Here is a 15,593-nt window from a genome sequence, read left to right as displayed (position 1 = left end):
GAGAGAAAGTGATAGAGAGACAGAGAGAGACAGAGAGACAGAGGGAGAGAGAGAAAGAGATTGAGAGACAGAGAGATTGAGGCAGAGTGTGACTGAGTTGCCTTGGGATGTTTTACTACGTGAAAGACCCGATATATCGATGTTGAGAGGTGAATATTGAAGAGACGGAGGCAGGAGTCTGGGGGATGAGACACAATCTGAGCGTTTCACTGACCCCTCCTCATTCTTCAAACAAACAGCACTAACTGGGGAATGACCCATGGCCTAAAGCAGGTGACCCCATAGCTCTGGGGTTAGAGCACTGCTCTAGTAAACCAGGGGCCGTAGGTTCAAATCTTACTGGGGCCTACTCAAAATTAGCTCAGTCTTTAAATTCACTGTCAATTAACAAGGGATGTAATTATAAATATTAAACAGTTCCCAGACTGACTCTGGAACTACAAGCACTGTCTTGTCCACGTTAAAAGATTACCACATTTTGATTGTACTTGAAGTGCTGTAACCTGCAGATATGCAGACCGAAAGCTAGAAAGTGGGATTAGGCTTGGTCAGTGGGTGTGGATACAGTGGGCCAAAATGGGTTTCTGCCTTATTCCCTTCTCACTCAATCTCTTGACCTGACTCTCTGTCTGTCTCTAACATCATCATCATCGGCAGTCCCTGGGAATGGAGGAGAACTTGCTGCCACTTGAAAACTGAGTCCCCATTTATCCATCCTGTTTGTCACATCCTCAAAGAATCCCAATAAATTAGTCAAACATGACTTCCCCTTCATCAATCCATGCTGACTCTGCCTGACTGAATCATGCTTTTCCCAATGGCCTGCTCCTAAAGGAGTGAGAGAGAGGGGGAAGGAGTGAGAGAGAGAGAGAGAGGGGGAGAATCTGTCGGAAAGAAAATGCTTCCATGACCATAACTAAATCTGCGGGCTGTGTCATCTCCACCCCGGTGGTGGGCAATGGCAGCCTACTGAGAGCATCGGCACAGTTTTCTGTGCCTGGCCTGTGGCGGATGGTGTAGCTGTATGTGGACAACGTGAGCGCCCATCTCTGGATGCGGGCCGATGCGTTCGTATTTATTCCCTAATTTTCAGAAAGGAGGGATATAAGTGGCTTGTGGTCGGTTTCCAATTCGAATTTGAGCCCGAACAGATATTGATGCATTTTCTTTACCCCGTAAACACACACTAACGCTTCTCTCTCGATCATACTGTAGGTCCTCTCGGCCTTAGACAGACTTCTGGTTGCATAAGCAGCCGGTTGCAATTTCCCAAATTCATTAGCTTGTTACAACACACACCCGACCCCGTACGACGACGCATCACATGCTCGTACCAAACGTTTACATGGATCGTACAACACAAGCAATTTGTTTGAACATGACAGCTTCCTAGCTTTCACAAAGGCATTTTCTTGGCTTTTACCCCAGACCCATTCATCTCCCTTACGCAGTGGAGGGTGCAGGGGTTCTAACAATGTGCCAAGACCCGGTAAGAAGTTACCAACATAGTTCAGGAGTCCTAGAAACGACCGCAGCTCCGTCACGTTCCGTGGTCTCGGTGCGTTCTCGATTGCCCCCGTCTTCGAATCGGTGGGCCTGATGCCGTCCGCCGCGATTCTTCTCCCCGGGAACTCCACTTCAGGCACCGGGAAAACGCACTGCGAGCATTTCAGCCCGAGCCCCACACGATTAAGCCGACTAAGGAGCTCCTCCACGTTCTGCAAATGCTCGACGGTGTCCCGACCTGTAACCAAGATGTCGTCCTGGAAGACCACGGTGCACGGGACCCACTTCAGCAAGCTTTCCGTGTTCCTCTGGAATATCGCCGTGGCTGATCGAATCCCAAACGGGCATCTGTCGTAAACGAAAAGACCTTTGTGCGTGTTGAGGCAGGTGAGGCCTTTCGAAGATTCCACCAGCTCCTGCGTCATGTAGGCCAAGGTCAAGTCCGGCTTCGTGAATGTTTTCCCCACCGCCACCAGCGTGACAAATAGGTCATCAGCCTTTGGTAGCGGGTATTGATCCTGCAGCAAGAAACGATTGATAGTTACTTTGTAATCACCACAGATTCTGACGGTGCCGTCTCCCTTGAGGATTGGAACGATCAGACTGGCCCACTCATTGAATTCGATCGGCGAAATGATGTCCTCTCGTTGCAGCCTGTCCAGCTCAATGTCCACCCTCTCTCTCACCATGTAAGGTACCGCTCTCACCTTGTGATGGATGGGTCGCGCCCCCGGAATTAAATGGATCTGCACTTTTGCTCCTTGGAACTTCCCGACGCCTGGTTCGAACAGCGAGAGGAACTTGCTTAGGACCTGGGCACATGAGGTGTCGTCGACGGATGTATCTTTCCCAGCCAGCTCCTGCCGAACAGCGTGGGGCCATCGCCCGGTACCACCCACAGTGGTAAATCATGCACCGCTCCATCGTAGGAGATCTTTCCGGTAGCACTGCCGATTACGGGAATCAGTTCCTTTGTGTACGTTCTAAGTTTGGTACGAATGGGAGTCAGGACTGGCCTTGAAGCCTTGTTGCACCACAACTTATCGAAAGTCTTTTTGCTCATTATGGACTGGCTCGCGCCCGTGTCCAGCTCCATGGACACCGGGAGTCCATTTAATTCAACCTTCAGCATTATCGGGGGACACTTTGTGGTAAATGTGTGCACCCCATATACCTCTGCCTCCTCAATCTGAGGCTCTGGTTCATCGTGTTCCGCCGTGGATCTGTTCTGCTCTGCAACAAGGTGGTTTGCAGGATTAGCAGGGTTTGCAGCTCACCTGCACATACGTTGGAGGTGTCCCATTGTTCCACAGCCCTTGCAAACGTACCCTTTGAAGCGGCATGAATTGAATCGATGATCACCCCCGCAGCGCCAACAAGGTGTTAATGGCCTTGTATTCACCACCCTTGATGGCGGACTCTGAATCATCTGCGGATGTGCAGCTACAGGCGTGTAAGTCCTGCTATGTACATTTCGATTCGAAAACAACGTTACTTTGTTCACAGTACTTGTAGCAGCACTAGTGTGCTGAGAGATTTGTTTGATATTGTCACTGGTGGCAATAAACGCCTGGGCTATCGCTATGGCTTTACTCAAGGTTGGGGTCTCTACAGTCAAAAGTTCGCGAAGTATTACTTCATGGCCAATGCCAAGTACAAAGAAGTCCCTGAGCATATGGTCCAAGTGTCCTTCAATTTCGCAATGTCCTGCAAAGGCCCCTTAGCTCGGTGACATAGCTCGCCACTTCCTGGCCTTCAGACCTCTTGTACGTGTAGAACCGATACCTCGCCATCAGAACACTTTCCTTCGGGTTCCGATGCTCCCGGACCAGTGTGCACAACTCATCGTACGATTTCTCTGTGGGTTTTGTTGGAGCGAGCAGGATTGTCATGAGGCCATATGTTGATGGCCCATAAACGGTGAGGAGGATCGCCCTTGGTTTGGCAGTGTTCGTTTCTTCTTCCAGCTCCTTGGCCACAAAGTATTGCTCAAGTCGTTCCACGAAGGTTTCCCAAACTACTCCCTTCGAAAATTTCTCCAGGACGCTCACAGTTCTCCGCATTGTTGCATTGGGGTTCGTCATCTGTATCTCGTCGCCTGTTGTTATGTCTTGAAAAAAGTGTCAGACTAGATGCTGCAAGCTCAAAGTAAGTGTGACCGTAGTCCTTTAGTGCAGATCTCAGAGTGCCTCTCCAGCCTGTGAGGCCTCTTTATATACAGGTGCTCCCAAGGGATTGTGGGCTCCCTTTGGACTCCACGGGATAAGCCCTCTGGTGGTTAGACATGGTAATTACAGGTTTACATACATAACAGAAGGAGTGAGAGAGAGGAGGAAGGGGAGAGAGTGGGGAAGGAGAGAGAGTGGGGAAGGAGTGAGAGAGAGGGGGAAGGGGAAAGAGTGGGGAAGGAGTGAGAGAGGGAGGAAGAGAGAGGGAAAGGGGAGAGAGAGGGGAGGGGAAAGAGAGAGAGGAGAAGGGGAGAGAGTGGGGAAGGGGAGAGAGAGGGAGGAAGAGAGAGGGAAAGGGGAGAGAGAGGGGAGGGGAAAGAGAGGGAGGAGAAGGGGAGAGAGTGGGGAAGGGGAGAGAGAGGGAGGAAGAGAGAGGGAAAGGGGAAATAGAGGGAGGGAAAGGGGAGATAAAGGGAGCGGATGGGGAGAGAGAGAGAGTGGAAGGGGGAGCGAGTGGGGAAGGTGTGAGTGAGGGAAGGGGAGAGAGGGGGAAGGAGAGAGGGTGAGGTGAGGGAAGGGGAAGGAGGGAGAGGGGAATGAGTGAGAGACGGGGAAAACGAGATAGCGGGAAAGGGAGAGAGGGGTAAAAAGATGTCGAACGGGTCGTGATGGGGAAGGGAGAGAGGGATTTGGAAGGGGAGAGAGTGTGTAAGAGAGACGAGAAGAGGAGAGAGGAAAGGGAGAGAGAAAAGTGAAGGAGTGAGAGAGAGGGGGGAAGGAGCGAGAGAGAGGGTAACGAGTGTGTAAGAGCGGGAAGGGGAGAGAGAGAGGGAGGATAAAGGGGAGAAGGCAGAGGGTGAGAGAGGGGAATGAGTGAGAGATGGGGAAAACAAGATAAAAATGTAGAACAGGTTGTGTAGATGGGGAGGGCAGAGAAAGATTTGGAGCCTCTGCCTCCTCGGTCTGAGGCCCTGGTTCATCGTGTTCCACCGTGGATCTGTCCTCCTCTGCAACATGATGGTTTGCAGGATTAGCAGGGTTTGCAGCTCGCCTGCACATACGTTGGAGGTGTCCCATTGGTACACAGCCCTTGCAAACGTATCCTTTGAAGCAGCATGAATGGAATCGATGATCACCAAGACCACCACAACCTCTGTCGTCGAGCTACAGTACGCGGACGACGCCTGAATCTGCGCACATTCAGAGGCTGAACTCCAGGATATAGTCAATGTATTTACTGAGGCGTACGAGAGCTCGGGCCTTACACTAAACATCCGTGAGACAAAGGTCCTCCACCAAACTGTCCTCGCCGCACAGCACTGCCCCCCAGTCATCAAGATCCACGCGTGGCCCTGGACAACGTGGACCATTTCCCAAACCTCGGGAGCCTCCTATCAACAAGGGCAGGCATTGACCACCAGATCCAACACCGCCTCCAGTGCGTCAGTGCAGCCTTCGGCCGCCTGAGGAAAAGAGTGTTTGAAGACCAGGCCCTCAAACCTACCACCCAGCTCATGGTCTACAGGGCTGTAGTAATAGCCGCCCTCCTGTATGGCTCAGAGACATGGACCATGTACAGTGGACAGCTCAAGTCGCTGGAGAAATACCACCAACGATGTCTCCGCAAGATCCTACAAATGCTGGTAAATATTTTCTGCACCCTCTCTAACAGGCTCGAGGGGCCGAATGGCAGAGACAGAGAGAGACAGAAAGAGAGAGAGAGAGACGTAAAGGGCAGAGAGAGAGAGACAGAGCGACTGGCAATGAGAGGGGGGGAAATAGAAAGTGAGAATGAAGGGAAAGGCAGAAGCGGAGAGATAGAGAGAAGAATAAAAGAGTGAGAAAGATTGGTGAAGGGGGCAAATAGGAGTCTGTTGTTTCTGGGTTGGTTACAGAGCTGTTTAATATTTATTATTAAGACTCTTGTTAATTGACAGTGAGTTTAAATACTGAGCTAATTTTGAGTAGGCCCCACTGAGATTTAAACTCACAACCCCTGGTTTACCAAACCAGGGCTTTATCCCCTGAGCTTTGGAGCTACCTGTTTTGGCATGTGGGTCATTCCCCAGTTATTGCTGTGTATCAATCTCTGTTTTGTTCTATCTGTCTGTCTGTCCGTCTGTCGCTCTATCTATCTGTCTGTCTGTCTGTCTGTCTATCTATCTATCTGTCTGTCTGTCTGTCTATCTATCTATCTATCTATCTGTCTGTCTGTCTGTCTATCTATCTATATGTCTGTCTGTCTGTCTGTCTATCTGTCTGTCTGTCTATCGATCTATCTGTCTGTCTGTCTGTCTATCGATCTATCTATCTATCTATCTGTCTGTCTGTCTATCTATCTATCTATCTGTCTGTCTGTCTATCTATCTGTCTGTCTGTCTGTCTGTCTGTCTATCTATCTATCTATCTATCTATCTGTCTGTCTGTCTGTCTGTCTATCGATCTATCTATCGATCTATCTATCTATCTGTCTGTCTGTCTGTCTATCTATCTGTCTGTCTGTCTGTCGCTCTATCTATCTATCTATCTGTCTGTCTGTCTGTCTGTCTATCGATCTATCTATCTATCTCTCAGGGGTCAAACACATCGCTGAGGGATGCATTATGGGTAAAAACCCCAACTGGGTTTTCCCCTTCATCACATCCTGGGAATAAAGCAGGAAGTGTGAAATATCGGGTTATATACGGGTGGCTCTGAGACTGGGTGATTCATCCCTGAACAATCATAACAACACAAGAAATAGGAGCAGGAGTGAGAGAGAGAGCCAGAGACAGAGAGACAGAGAGATTGGGACAGAGTGTGACTGAGTTGCCTTGGGATGTTTTACTACGTGAAAGACCTGATATATCGATGTTGAGAGGCGAATATTGAAGAGACGGAGGCAGGAGTCTGGGGGATGAGACACAATCTGAGCGTTTCACTGACCCCTCCTCATTCTTCAAACACACAGCACTAACTGGGGAATGACCCACAGCCCAGGGGTTAGAGCACTGGTCCAGTAAACCAGGGGTCGTGGGTTCAAATCTCACTGGGGCCTACTCAAAATTGGATCATAATTTAAATTCATCGTCAATTAACAGGAGCTTTAACTATAAATATTAAACAGCTCCCAGACTGACCCTGGAACATTTTTGTCCACGTTAAAAGATGACCACATTTAAAAAGAACTTGAAGTGCTGGAACACACAGACCTCGAGCTGGAAAGTGGGATGAGGCTGGGTTGCTCTTGGCCGGTGTGGATACGATGGGCCGAATGGGATTATGCCACTCCCTTACTCTTTTTCCTTCTCACTCAATCTCTCAACCTGACTTTCTCTTTCTCTCTCACTCTTTGTCTCTAACATCATCAGCATCGGTGTGATATATTCACAGGGCACAGCACACACAGCTTCCTAACATGGCGCGCAGCTCTCTCGGAAGTCTCCGGAAACCCGCCGAATTCTGTTTATTATTAACTCTGCACTTGCAGTACACAATACGTCCACATCCTCAATGTGGAGCTACAAACATTACAAGCTGACAGACATTGCAAGAGGCAGTCCCTCGGAATCGAGGAAGACTTGCTTCCACTCTTAAAATGAGTTCCCCTTTATCCACCCTGTTGGTTACATCCTCAAAGAATTCCAGCAAATTAGTCAAACATGACTTTCCCTTCATAAATCCATGCTGACTCTGCCTGACCGAATTATGCTTTTCCCAATGGCCTGCTCCTGAAGGAGTGAGAGGAGAGTGGGGGGAGGGGAGAGCGGGGGAAGGGGAGAGAGGGGGGAGGCGAGAGAGGGGGAAGGGGAGAGAGGGGGAAGGGGAGAGAGGGAGAAGGGGAGAGAGGGGGAAGGGGGGAGAAGTGCAGATCCATTTGCAGACCCCCGAGGCACAGGCCGCTCATCGCGACCACCAGGAGGCGAAGACCAACCGAGCAGCGGTTACAGACGGGGGTACCCAGCACCCGAAGCCGACGACCTCTTGGCGGCGACGGAAGAGGCTCCAGGTCGACCAAGCGGAGCGGGGCTCCGGCCGAAACCATCCGAATGTGTCTTCCCGACGCCAGAGGCGGGAATCCCTGGGGAGGAAGATGGCGGCAGTCGAGAGAAGCGTCCAGATCACGGGTCGAGAGAAACGTCCAGACCACGGGATGTGGCCGCAACGGAACAGAGGCATGTGTTGGCCAGCGAGGAAGGCCACTGGGTTTGGGGCAAAGGTAAAGGGGGGGGGCCGCTGAGAAGGCCGGGAACCCACTATGTTCCAATAAGTTGTTTGCACTGTGGAACCCATGTGAGCGTTCTTTCGCGGCCAATGGTGTACTATCATATGGGGTCGGGGGTACGTTAAAACAAGCCAAAGTAGCGGGTGAACACCAACCGGTCGTATATGTATCTGACAAAGTACTTGTAGCAAGTGATGTGTTATCACATTACCGCCTGCTCACGGCGAACCGCCAGACGGGAGTGTTGCAGCTTATCCGTCGCAAAGACGTAATGCTCATCCCATCAGATTGCCCCCCCCCCCTGTGGGGCAAACCCTGCAACGTGTTACAAAGAAAGGCAGGGAGGCTACACACAGTCGGTGGTGCGGGAACCTCCGTACTACGTCCCAGGATCCACGGGGGTCCACACGGCCTCCCGCTACCACTGAAAGTCTCAGGGCCGTATCGGCCCATCCTGGGCTCTCCAGGCCTTAGGGTCAGCGACAATAGTCTGCAGCGGGCAGCCCAGATCACCAAGCCGAGCACCACACGTGTCGCGGTAGACTCCCTACAGACCCCGGCTGTCCCGGGTTGCTACGCAGTCACCGGACAGAGTCGCTCAGGACCGAGCCTTCCGTCTGCTATCAGCAGAGAATGCACCACGATCGTACGGCCCCCCTCCACGCCACATCAGAATAAGTGACGTGGACAATATTCAGGGCCCCCAGATGGGGCCGAGAGCGCTGTGTGAGACAAAGAGGGGAATGGAGTGTGTATGTGTGTGTGATGAAAATGGAGTGTTTGGTTGTGTAACCATGTACTGAGCAAACGCAGAAAGCGTTTGGACCAGACCAGACTGCAAACTATCGATAAGCAGGCCACCATTGTGAAAGGACCTGGCCACGTCTGTCCCATCACACCAGGCACTCGGCCGGGCAGCAACGTTCCGACCAACTCACCCAGGCCAGGAATTCAAATCAGGTGATCGACCCGGGGACACAGGGCGTCATATCGCCTCAACTTGCAAATAACTGGTACATAAGCCTTTGGAGGGGGCGGGGGGGGAGTGATGTTATGTATGCACCTAAACCTACCAATATGTCAGACTTGCCACTAGGGGGCACACCTGTGGGAGGCCTAAGGGTCACTTGTGCACCCTGGGACAAGCAGGTACATAAGGTGATCCACCATGCTGCTTCCCCACTCTGGGGTCTCAATAAAGAGACCAAGGTCACAATAGTTTCAGCTCACGATACGGTCCCGTGGATTTATTCTGAACATAACAGTGATGGGGAGGGCAGAGAGAGATTTGGAAGGGGAGAGAGAGTGTGAGGGAGACAAGGAGAGGAGAGGGGAGCCTGTTGTTCCAGAGTCTGTCTCAGAGCTGGTTAATATTTATAATTAAAGCCCTTGTTCATTGACGGTGAATTTAATAAATAAGCTAATCTTGAGTAGGCCCCAGTGAGATTTGAACTCACGACCCCTGGTTTATAAGACCAGTGCTCTAACCCTTGAGCTATGGAGCCACCTGCTCTGGGAACGACAGGGGAAGGAGCAGGAAAGAGAGGGGAAGGGAAAAGAGAGGGTGGAAGGAGTGAGAGAGAGGGGGAAGGGGAGCCAGAGAGGGGAAGGGGAGAGAGAGAGGGAAGGAGTGAGAGAGAGGGGGAAGGAGTGAGAGAGAGTGAAAGGAGTGAGAGAGGGGAAGGGGAGAGAGGGGAAGGGGAGAGAGGGGGAAGGAGTGAGATAGAGGGGAAGGGGAGAGGGGGAAGAAGAGAGGGGGCAGGAGTAAGGGAGAGGAGAGGGGGAAGGAGTGAGAGAGAGGAAGGGGAGAGAGAAATGAGGGGAAGGGGCGACAGGGAGGAAGAGAGAGGAGAAGGGGGTGAGAGAGACGGGAAGGAGTGGGAAAGAGGGGTGGGGGGGGAAGAGAGAGAGAGGAAGGAGTGAGAAGGAGTGGGGAAGGGGAGAGAGCAGAAGGGGAGTGAGAGAGGGGGGGAAGGGGAGAGAGAGGAAAACATAAGAACATAAGAACTAGGAGCAGGAGTAGGCCATACGGCCCCTCGAGCCTGCTCCGCCATTTAATTTGATCATGGCTGATCCGATCATGGACTCAGGTCCACTTCCCTGCCCGCTCCCCTTATTCCCTTATCATTTAAGAAACTGTCTATTTCTGTCTTAAATATATTCAATGTCCCAGCTTCACAGCTCTCTGAGGCAGCGAATTCCACAGATTTACAACCCTCTGAGAGAAGAAATTTCTCCTCATCTCAGTTTTAAATGGGCGGCCCCTTATTCTAAGACCATGCCCCCTAGTTCTAGTCTCCCCCATCAGTGGAAACATCCTCTCTGCATCCACCTTGTCAAGCCCCCTCATAATCTTATACGTTTCGATAAGATCACCTCTCATTCTTCTGAATTCCAACGAATATCGGGTCTTTCACGTAGTAAAACATCCCAAGGCAACTCAGTCACACTCTGGCTCAATCTCTCTGTCTCTCTGTCTCTGTCTCAGTGGAAGGAGTGAGAGAGAGGGGAAGGGGAAAGAGAGGAAGGGGAGAGAGAGAGGGGAACGAGTGAGAGAGAGGGGACTGCCAGAGAAGGAGAGGGGGAGGGGAGATGGGGGAAAGGGGAGAGAGATGGGAAGGCGAGAGAGGGAGGAGGCAGGGGAGAGAGAAAGGAAGGGGAGAGAGAGGGCGAATTGGAAAAGAATGGTAAAGAGAGAGAGTGGATGGAGGGGAGGGAAGAGAGTGGAAGGGGAGAGGGAGAGTGAAAGGGAGAGAGAGAAAGCAGAGGGGGAAGGGGAGAGAGGGGGGAGAGAGGGGGAGGGGAGAGAGAGGCAAGATAGAGGAGGAAGGAGAGAGAGGGGAAGGAGTGGGGGGAGACTGACAGTAGAGAGGAAAGGGGAGAGAGAGAGAGAGAGGGGAAGGGGAGTGAGCGAGGGGAATGGTAATGTGGGAGGGGAAGGGGAGAGAGAGAGGGGGAGAGGGAAAGAGCGGGGATGAAGAGAGAGATTTAAGGGGGGGGGAGAGAGAGGGGAAGGACTGAGAGAGGGAAGGGGAGAGAGAAGAATAGATGGTTCTGTTGTGTATCTGTAAAGCATGCACTCCCATCTTCCGCCACCAGGGAGCACATCCCCTGAAGTCCCAAGGGATCCCAGCATCCCTTGGGAGCACTGTATATAAGCCGGGCCCTAAGGCCTGTTCCTCACTCTGGAGTGTCTTAATAAAGACTGAGGTCACTGTTACTTTAACCTCCCTGTGTGCAGTCTCATCTGTGTTAGGAACACAACAGGTTCATTCTCTGGTTACCAACCAGTAACTAGTGGGGTGCCGCAGGGATCAGTGCTGGGACACCAACTATTTACAATCTATATTAACGACTTGGAAGAAGGGACTGAGTGTAACGTAGACAAGTTTGCTGACAATACAAAGATGGGAGGAAAAGCAATGTGTGAGGAGGACACAAAAAATCTGCAAAAGGACATAGACAGGCTAAGTAATTGGGCAAAAATTTGTCAGATGGAGTATAATGTTGGAAAGTGTGAGGTCATGCACTTTGGCAGAAAAAAAATCAAAGAGCAAGTTATTAGTTAAATGGAGAAAGATTGCAAAGTGCCGCAGTACAGTGGGACCTGGGGGTTACTTGTGCATGAAACACAAAAGGATAGTATGCAGGTACAGCAAGTGATCAGGAAGGCCAATGGTATCTTGGCCTTTATTGCAAAGGGGGATGGAGTATAAAAGCAGGGAAGTCTTGCTCCAGTTATACAGGGTATTGGTGAGGCCACACCTGGAGTACTGCGTGCAGTTTTGGTTTCCATATTTACGAAAGGATATACTTGCTTTGGAGGCAGTTCAGAGAAGGTTCACTCGGTTGATTCCGGGGATGAGGGGGTTGACTTATGAGGAAAGGTTGAGGAGGTTGGGCCTCTACTCATTGGAGTTCAGAAGAATGAGAGGTGATCTTATCGAAACGTATAAGATTATGAGGGGGCTCGACAAGGTGAATGCAGAGAGGATGTTTCCACTGATGGGGGGAGACTAGAACTAGGGGGCATGATCTTAGAATAAGGGGCCGCCCATTTAAAACTGAGATGAGGAGGAATTTCTTCTCTCAGAGGGTTGTAAATCTGTGGAATTCTCTGCCTCAGAGAGCTGTGGAAGCTGGAACACTGAATAAATTTAAGACAGAGATAGACAGTTTCTTAACCGATAAGGGGATAAGGGGTTCTGGGGAGCGAGCGGGGAAGTGGAGCTGAGTCCATGATCGGATCAGCCATGATCGTATTAAATGGCGGAGTAGGTTCGAGGGGCCGTATGGCCTACTCCTGCTCCTATTTCTTATGTTCTTATGTTTTTATCGTAGAATCTGAAAAGAAAGGAGAAGAGACACAGAGAGTGGGTAGGGGAGAGGGTGAGAGAGGGGAATGAGTGTGAGACTGGGAAAAAGTTGTTGAATGGGTTACAATGGAAAGGGAGGAGAGAGTGTAAGAGAGGGGGAAGGGTACGCAGGGAGCCTGTTGTTTCTGGGCCGGTCTCTGAGCTGTTCAATATTTATAATTAAAGCCTTTGTTAATTAACAGTGAATTTAAATACTGAGCTAATTTTGAGTAGGCCCCAGCGAGATTTGAACCCACAACCCCTGGTTTACTAAACCAATGTTTTAACCCCTGACCTATGGAGTCACCTGCTTTAAAAAAGACAGGGGAAGGAGCAGGAAAAAGAGGGGAAGGGAAAAAATAGAGTGGAAGGAGTGAGAGAGAGAGGGGGAAGGGGAAAGAGAGGGAGGGGAAGGGTGGCGATGGAGTGAGTGAGAGAGGATAATGGATGAGAGCGGAAGGGGAGAGTAAGAGACGGAAGGGGAGAGAGGGGAAGGGTAGAGGAGGGAAGGGGAGAGAGATGGGAAGACGAGAGAGGGAGGAGGCAGGGGAGAGAGAAAGGAAGGGGAGAGAGAGGGCGAAGGGGAGAATCTGAAAAGAATGGTAAAGAGAGAGAGTGAGGGAGGGGAGGGAAGAGAGTGGAAGGGGAGAGGGAGAGTGAAAGGGAGAGTGAAAAAGCAGAGGGGGAAGGGGAGAGAGGGGGGAGAGAGGGGGGAGAGGGGGAGAGAGGGGGAGGGGAGAGAGGGGAAGGGGAGTGAGCGAGGGGAATGGTAATGTGGGAGGGGAAGGGGAGAGAGAGAGGGGGAGGGGGAAAGGGCGGGGATGAAGAGATAGAGTTAAGGGGGGGAGATAGAGCGGAAGGACTGAGAGAGGGAAGGGGAGAGAGAAGAATAGATGGTTCTGTTGTGTATCTGTAAAGCATGTACTCCCATCTTCCACCACCAGGGAGCGCATCCCCTGAAGTCCCAAGGGATCCCAGCATCCCTTGGGAGCACTGTATATAAGCCGGCCCCTAAGGCCTGTTCCTCACTCTGGAGTGTCTTAATAAAGACTGAGGTCACTGTTACTTTAACCTCCCAGTGTGCAGTCTCATCTGTGTTAGGAACACAACAGGTTCATTCTCTGGCTACCAACCAGTAACTAGTGGGGTGTCGCAGGGATCAGTGCTGGGACCCCAACTATTTACAGTCGATATTAACGACTTGGAAGAAGGGACCGAGTGTAATGTAGACAAGTTTGCTGACGATACAAAGATGGGAGGAAAACCAATGTGTGAGCAGGACACAAAAAATCTGCAAAAGGACATAGACAGGCTAAGTGAGTGGGCAAAAATTTGTCAGATGGAGTATAATGTTGGAAAGTGTGAGGTCATGCACTTTGGCAGAAAAAAATCAAAGAGCAAGTTATTATTTAAATGGAGAAAGATTGCAAAGTGCCGCAGTACAGCGGGACCTGGGGGTTACTTGTACATGAAACACAAAAGGTTTGTATGCAGGTACAGCAAGTGATCAGGAAGGCCAATGGTATCTTGGCCTTTATTGCAAAGGGGATGGAGTATAAAAGCAGGGAAGTCTTGCTACAGTTATACAGGGTATTGGTGAGGCCACACCTGGAATACTGCGTGCAGTTTTGGTTTCCATATTTACGAGAGGGTATACTGTCTTTGGAGGCAGTTCAGAGAAGGTTCACTCGGTTGATTCCGGTGGATGAGGGGGTTGACTTATGAGGAAAGGTTGAGGAGGTTGGGCCTCTACTCATTGGAGTTCAGAAGAATGAGAGGTGATCTTATCGAAACGTATAAGATTATGAGGGGGCTCGACAAGGTGGATGCAGAGAGGATGTTTCCACTGATGGGGGAGACTAGAACTAGGGGGCATGATCTTAGAATAAGGGGCCGCCCATTTAAAACTGAGATGAGGAGGAATTTCTTCTCTCAGAGGGTTGTAAATCTGTGGAATTCGCTGCCTCAGAGAGCAGTGAAAGCCGGGACATTGAATATATTTAAGACAGAGATAGACAGTTTCTTAACCGATAAGGGGTTATGGGGGCGGGCAGGGAAGTGGAGCTGAGTCCATGATCGGATCAGCCATGATGGTATTAAATGGTGGAGCAGGCTCGATGGGCCGTATGGCCGACTCCTGCTCCTATTTCTTATGTTCTTATGTTTTTATCGTAGAATCTGAAAAGAAAGGGAGAAGAGACACAGAGAGTGGGTCGGGGAGAGATGGGGAGGGGAGAGGGTGAGAGAGGGGAATGAGTGAGAGACTGGGAAAATGTTGTTGAATGGGTTACAATGGGAAGGGAGGAGAGATTGTAAGAGAGGGGGAAGGGTACGCAGGGAGCCTGTTGTTCCAGGGTCGGTCTCGGAGATGTTCAATATTTATAATTAAAGCCCTTGTTAATTGACAGTGAATTTAAATACTGAGCTAATTTTGAGTGACCCCAGTGAGATTTGAACACACGACCCTGGTTTACAACCAGTGTTTTAACCCCTGAGCTATGGAGCCACCTGTTCTAAGAAAGACAGGGGAAGGAGCAGGAAAAAGAGGGGAAGGGAAAAGAGAGAGTGGAAGGAGTGAGAGAGAGAGGGGGAAGGGGAAAGAGAGGGAGGGGAAGGGTGGCGATGGAGTGAGTGAGAGAGGATAATGGATGAGAGCGGAAGGGGAGAGTAAGAGACGGAAGGGGAGAGAGGGGAAGGGTAGAGGGGGGAAGGGGAGAGAGATGGGAAGGCAAGAGAGGGAGGAGGCAGGGGAGAGAGAGGGAGAACGGGAGACTCTGAAAACAAAGGGAAAAGAGAGCGAGAGAGGAAGGAGGGGAGGGAGGGAAGTGGAGAGTCTGGGTCGGCGGAGAGAGAGAGGGAAATGGAAAACGGGGAAGGGAGAGAAACAGGAGCCTGTTGTTCCAGGGTCGGTCTCAGAGCTGTTTAATATTTCTAATTAAAGTCTTTGTTAATTGACAGCGAATTTAAATACTGAACTAATTTTGAGTGGGCCCCAGTGAGATTTGAACTCACAACTCCTGGTTTACGAGATCAGTGCTCTAACCCCTGAGCTATGGAGCCACCTGCTTGGATGCAGACAGGGTAAGGAACAGGAATGAGTGGAAGGGGAAAGAGAGTGTGGAAGGAGTGGGAGAGAAGGGGAAGGGGAGAGGGAGGGAGAAGGAGAATCTGAAAAGAAAGGGAAAAGAGAGAGAGAGGGGAGGGATGGGAGGAAAGAGAGGGGGAATGAAGAGGGAGGGCGAAAGGGAGAGTTAAAAGGCAGGGGGGGAAGGGGAGAGAGAAAGTTGAGCGAGAGGGGGAAGGGGAGAGGGTGGGGAAGGGGAGAGAGTGGGGGAGGGGAGAGAATGGGGAAAGGGAGAG

General features: G+C 50.9%; 2 non-coding genes across 2 annotated transcripts; both read right to left on the bottom strand.

The window, feature by feature from the left end:
* Nucleotides 1-9,310: 9,310 nt before the first annotated feature.
* On the bottom strand, nt 9,311-9,383 carry trnai-uau (transfer RNA isoleucine (anticodon UAU)). Its single transcript has one exon. It is a non-coding gene; the product is annotated as a tRNA-Ile (tRNA).
* Nucleotides 9,384-15,220: 5,837 nt separating this feature from the next.
* Nucleotides 15,221-15,293, bottom strand: trnat-cgu (transfer RNA threonine (anticodon CGU)). The gene has a single exon. It is a non-coding gene; the product is annotated as a tRNA-Thr (tRNA).
* Between the last annotated feature and the right edge of the window lie 300 nt (nt 15,294-15,593).

This window comes from Pristiophorus japonicus, unplaced genomic scaffold, assembly GCF_044704955.1.
Source record: "Pristiophorus japonicus isolate sPriJap1 unplaced genomic scaffold, sPriJap1.hap1 HAP1_SCAFFOLD_523, whole genome shotgun sequence".
NCBI lineage: Eukaryota > Metazoa > Chordata > Chondrichthyes > Pristiophoridae > Pristiophorus > Pristiophorus japonicus.
The sequence above is the reverse complement of the archived record's forward strand: the minus strand, read 5'-3'. Positions and strand labels throughout refer to the sequence as shown.